This window comes from Triticum aestivum, chromosome 7A (genome assembly GCF_018294505.1).
Source record: "Triticum aestivum cultivar Chinese Spring chromosome 7A, IWGSC CS RefSeq v2.1, whole genome shotgun sequence".
Classification (NCBI taxonomy): domain Eukaryota; kingdom Viridiplantae; phylum Streptophyta; class Magnoliopsida; order Poales; family Poaceae; genus Triticum; species Triticum aestivum.
The window spans coordinates 484,182,642-484,189,116 of NC_057812.1; positions in this window are offsets into that span (position 1 = coordinate 484,182,642).

Consider the following 6,475-nt stretch of genomic DNA (forward strand, 5'->3'; position numbering starts at 1 on the left):
ATGTTGACTGTTTAGTTCACATACTCCCTCCTTTTCGGTTTATAAGGCTTATCTCAAAATTTTAGTTTTTCCATTTTATAAGGCTCAATTTGGTTGTTTTCCATCACATGTTCAGATTCCAAGGTGCATTAAATCATTGCATGCAAGTATTAAGAGAAAATTGACCAATGCATGTACTTTATCCATGCATGTATTGCAATTTATGCATTGATAAACATAATTTTTTGAGGAAAACAAGTGCATTAATTAGGTGCTTTTGCAAACTACAAAAAGTATTCCACCATTCATCATCTACCTTGGTTGGTGAGATTTTTGAATTGAGCCCTATAGACCGAAAAAGATGGAGTAATTGGCAAATAGATCTCGCCGCCACCCCAGCCTCCTAACTCCGGGCACGCCCGCCCCCCTCAGCAAGTCCATTCGTGTTCCCCATGGAGTCGCCGGCCATATCCACGGGGGAATGGCTGGAAGACAGGCAGATGTACAAGATGCATCTCCCACATGTCTACAAAGCCTTCCTGCGGATGCTCTAGCCGCTTGACTCCGTCGCGCGGCGGTGCTGCGGGAGAGTCGAGGGAGGAGATGGAGGGAGCGGGCGATGCGGATCCGTGATGACGCTCTCTCCTGGACCCAGTGCACGCGCGAATGGAGGGAAGCAGAGGAGGAAGCTACGAGGGAGGAAGCCGAGGAGGGACTGAATCCGTTCTCTCACTCGCGCAGGTATGCTGGGATGTGCAAGGATCAGGTGGATTGGGAGCTGCTGAATCTAGCCCTGCCGATGTACTTCGAAGGAGATTTCTCGGAGAAGCACAAGATGCCCCACCCCAGTGAGCCGCCGATTGCATTCGTTCGATGGGCGAAAGGAGAAGTGAATTCAGGAGATCCACGCCATGCTGCAAGATGGGAATGCTTGACTGGACTCCTGCCCACCAGCACGCCACTGGACCCGGAGCAGGTGGATCCCCTACCTTACCTCTCCCCAAACCTACAGAAGATTGAAATTAGGCTTGCAATCTGCTTCATTTGAGTTGTCTGGTGGTTATTTCTGCTTCCTGAGAGACAACATCTGGCTGGAGGATGAGAAGGAACCGGGAACTCTGATGAATTTCCCCTATCACAATGGGGGGAGCGCCGGCTGGCAGTGGTACGGCCAACCTCCGCCCCAAAATGGGGGCACAATCTGGGCAGGCTCCTGTAATTACCCAAGATCAATCTGCTGGTGGTTCTGACTCTCAGATCAGTGGGAAATATCAAGGCAAGAATCAGCAAAAGAAGAGATAGGACATCCAAAAAATTGCTCCTGCCCCTGCTTCGGGCCTTATGGCATACTCTAAGGTGATCTGCTACAACTGTGGGGAACTAGGGCATCATTTGGATAAATGTGTCAAGCCCAAGAGTTGTTTTATCTGCAAAATGGTTACCCATAAAGTTGAGAATTGCCCTGTCAGAAGGAAAACCCACAGTTCTGCTAGATATGTCGGAAGTGCTGCTCCAGGATTATGTCCACCATTGAGAGAATTTTCTGTGACACAGAATTAGATAGTTTCTTTCCCCTTTCTAGTTGTAGAGCTCTGCCCAGATGTGGTAGTGACCACACTCCTTTGCTCTGGGACTCTGGTCTTCACCAAATTCCAAAGAGCAATAGTTTTAAATTTAAAAAGTGGTGGTTGCTTAGAGAAGATTTTACTGAGCTAGTCAGGAAAATCTGGAATGAGCCTACTAGGAGCAGCTGCCCCCTAGAAAATTGGCAGATCAAAATCAGGAGATTTAGAAGAACTACCAAAGGGTGGAACTCCAATGAGGAAGCTAATCTTATAAGATACAAAAGGCTTCTCCTCCTTGAGTTTGATTCTTTAGATATTAAGGCAGAAACCACTGACCTCTCTGAGACTGAGACTAATAGATTAAACTTTGTCCATGGAGAGCTGAAGAAAATTAGGCTTCAAGAAGAAATCAAAGCCAAACAAAGGTCTAGAGATAGGAACATTAATGAGGGTGGTAGAAATACTGCTTACTTCCATGCAGTAGCTAACCAGAGGAGGAGGAAAACCCTCATTCACTCCCTTGATGGCTCTAATGGCCCTCTTACTGAGGTAGATGAGATGCTGAAAGTGGCTAGTGACTTCTACAAAGACTGTTTAAGAAAGAAAACCCTTCTGGGTTCTCTCTACAAAACAATTTTTTCTCTGCTTCTGAAAAAGTCTCTCCTGCTGAAAATGAGCTGCTAGAAGCCCCTTTTTCAGAGACATAGGTGAAGGAAGCCATTTTTAGCTCTTATCCTGATGGGGCTCCTGGTCCTGATGGGATTCCCTTCTTGTTTTACCAGCATTTTTGGGACTTGGTGAAAAATGATCTCTTAGATCTTTTCCAAGCCTTTCATATAGGAGAGTTGGATCTAGCAACTTACTCATGGGGGGTCTGTTGGGGTCAAGTTAAATAACTATAAAAGTGATTTTTTCCTTGCTGGTAAAGGACTTAGGCAAGGTGACCCCATCTCCCCGCTTTTGTTTAATTTAGTAGTGGACGTTCTTACTAAAATGCTGAGCAAAGCTGCTGATCATAGTCTGATTGCAGGGCTCTGTTCTGAGGTCTGCCCTGGTGGCATCATCTGCCTTCAATATGCAGATGATACCATCCTTTTCTTAGACAATGACTCCACACATGCTAGCAATCTAAAAACTGTTCTAACCTGGTTTGAACAAGTCTCAGGCATGAGAATCAACTACTCTAAAAGTGAACTCATCCCTATCAACATGGATGATCAGGAGTTAGCTGACTTCCTCTCTATTCTAGTCTGTAATAAAGGTAACTTCCCCATTAAGTACCTAGGTATCCCTCTCCACTATGATAAACGGAGGAGAGAGGATATCCAACCCCTTCTGGATAAAATCATTAAAAGGATTGCTGGGTGGAGGGGCAAACTTCTCTCTTACAGAGGTAGATTGATCCTCATACAAGCTTGTTTGGCTAGCATTCTAGAGTATCTCCTCTCCTTCTTCAAGTTCCCTAAATGGGCAGTGAACCTCATCAATTCTCAGATGTCTCATTGCTTGTGGAATGACTTTGAGGGAAATAGGAAGCTACACCTTGATAATTGGGCCCTAGTCTCTATGAAAAAAGATTTTGGAGGCCTAGGCATACCTAACCTCCAAGAAATTAACATCTATCTTCTAGGGTCTTGGATTAAAAGATTCTATGAGGAAGACCTGAAACCCTGGAAGCTTCTTATTGCCCATAAATACCTAGGAAATAAACCTAATATTTTTGTCCCTTCCTCCAACCCTAAGACCTCTAGATTATGGAAAGGATTAAAATCTATTATGCATGCTGTGAAATTTGGCTATAGATGGAACATAGGGGTTGGGAGCAGAACGAGGTTCTGGGAAGATACTTGGTTTGGCACATCCCCCCTAGCAGTCCAATTTTTGCCTATTTACTCTGTCCGCAGTGAGCTTAACAAAAGTGTCAATGAAGTTTGGAATGGTCAATGCCTAAAACTCTCTTTTAGAAGGAACTTTAGTGATAGTCTCAGGGAACAATGGTTCCAGTTGGAGGAAATTGCCAAAAGCATTACCTTTACTGCCGAGCCGGATGCCCTGATTTGGCAGCTGGACAATAAGGCGAAGTATTCCTCCAGCTCCCTCTATCATGTTGTCAACTTTAGAGGGGTTCAACCCGTGTTTATCCTTGCTGTCTGGAAATTGAGAGTTCCCCCTAAAATTCATGTATTTCTCTGGCTTCTCTCCAAAAACAAATTGATGACTAGGGATAACCTTAGGAAGAGACACATCATCAAACCCCTTGATTGTGTTTACTGCTTGGAACAAGAGTCTTGTTCTCACCTATTTTTTGAACGTATAGTTGCTAAACATCTCTGGGCCCACATTGAGGAATATTTCTCTAGTCAGATTGGCTCATCCTTCGAATCTGTCGCCAGATTCTGGATTGCTACCAAAAAGTGCTCAGTTTTAAACACTGTTAGCTCAGATGTCCTTTGGTGCCTCTGGAAATATAGAAATGCTATGATTTTCAGTAACACCTCCTGGATTTCCATTCCGCAGGTCTTGAGGTTGATCAGGAACATGGTGAGGAACTGGGCGATTCTCTCCTCCGGATTGGATAAGGACAAGTTGATGAGCTTCGTGGAAACCCTAACAAGATCCCTCCAAAAACCGTTGGCGATCACTTGTGGCTGAACAACGCTCGACCTGCTCTAGGGCTGGACCCGTGGGCTCGTCTCAAGATCTCTGATGAAGATGGTGGGCACCTGGCGCCGAAAAAGAGGGACATCCACCATGCTACGCCTTCCAGCCCGGTGTCTCCACTTGCTTACTGGTCGCCGCAGGCTGACACGGCCCCTCGGCTGAAGACCATGAAGGCTTCGCTGGACCCTCCTTGTGTCATTTGAGTGCTTTATTTGCTCTGCCTTTGGCATCGCTCGGGTGATTTGTGTTATTCAGAGAACTTGTTCATCCAACCCCCCTAGTTTGTAGCTTTTCTACCTTTGCTTTCGAACTGCTCTTTGAGCTGCTGTATCAGAATATGTTGTGGTTTCGTTCTCAGCAATGGAACCGGCGAGATGCTCCCTGTTTTTCTAAAAAAAAATATTTTACATGTTATTATATATTATTTTTATTGTCATCATATATTTAACAGATACTTACATATGTAAGAAAACAATATCCCACATCTTATTGACTTATAAAAATAATTTCTTAACAAATAAAATCCTGGATTGTTTTGGCATGAAAATCCTAGTGATTGTGTACAGAAGCTTGGTAAGATTTAAGGACGAATGTAATAATATCACTTATTATTTAAATATATTTATAACAAAATGCTCAGCCCTTTTTATTTTTTGATAACATTGCTGGCCCAACCCAACATTATAATTAGAATCAGCCCAGCAAAATCGTGTATTTCGAGAAAGTGCAAATGGCCTGTAATTTTTTAGGAAATAAAATAAACGGTCCGCATGGATGCTACATTATTTGTCCACCCAGCCCAGCTAATGGCTGTAATTCAAAAAAAAGATCAAATTGACTATAAATTCTACCGCGTAAAAAAAGACTGTAATTCTAAAAAAATGGGTTGAATACGTGACACATTTTTGGAGGCTGAAATGTGGGCCAATAGGTCGAAGCCAATGCAAGTCGTTGTCAATTTAGTCAACAAATGATTCTGACATGTTAGCCGTTGGATTTACATCCAACGACCGGCATCCATCTTCAATCTCTCGTCTTCTTCCTCCAGTGCCGCCGGGACCACCTCCCGCCTCCTGCTGCTAGCAGCTCTGCTTAGCACGCTTCGCTATGAAGTGCTACTCCACCTTTGGCTAGGCCATCCCTCCACCCCTCCACACCTCCTATTCTTCTCCACCGACTGCCGAACCACACCGCACTAGAACCAGTTAACCCTCGTACGCCTCTCTGTTTGCGACTCTACTCCCGCGTCTTCCCATCTCTGGCTCGTTGTTGTCCGGGGCCTCACCATTGTCCACCACCTTGGATGCGCTCGACGCGGCATGGTCAACGTGGTCAACGAACGACACCATCGGAAGTAGACTATGCATGGAGAGGCTGACAGCTGGGTCCATGGCCGCACACAAGGAAACGCCTCTTATTACGCGCAAAATAATGATTCCTCCACCTGACATCTGGTATCCACCGGAAGGTCCTATGTATTTCGTTAAATAAAGTGCCCCCCGCTGACATGTCGGACCCACTAGCTATCTACGCACGCAAGGAAGTGCCTCCTTATTATGCACAAAAAAATGAATATTCCCCCTGCCAGCTGGAACCCAGCATAGTGGGAGGCTGACTTGTGGGCCTACCAAGTTAACAGGGACGGAGGGCTTTGTCAACTTAGTCAATATGAACGATTCTAGCTCCTATTACCGTATGATGTTCATCCAACGGCCGTAGTGCTTCTTCAACCTCTAGTCTTCTTGCTCCAGCCGTCCAAACCAGCACCGGTCGTGCCGCGTGCTCTTGCCTCCCATGGCCGGGTGTGATGCCGCAGAGACCTCACCGCCCCTACTACTCCCATCGCTGGCCAGGCCATCCCTCTACTCACCCACACCCCCTGTTATTCTGCGGCGACATCATCCTCACACCACAGCCGAACCAGTGAACCCTTGTACTCCTCTTCGCGTGGGCAACCACTGCTACATCTTCCCCGGCTCCGAGTCATCCCCTTCCTAGTCCTCGTCGTCGTCCACCGCCCTGGTGCTCTCGGCACGGCGTGGTCAACGTGGTTAACGACCGACTTCAATCGGAAGAGTACTATATGTGGAGAGGCTGACAGCTGGGTCCATGGCAGCCGCAAGGAAGTGCCTCCTTATTACGCGGAAAATAATTATTCCTCCACCTGACAGCAGGGACCCACCGGACGGGCCACCAGTATGTTGCGAAAAAAATCGTTTCCCCCGAACTACTGGGACCCACCAGACTGGCCACCGTATTTCGCGAAAAAA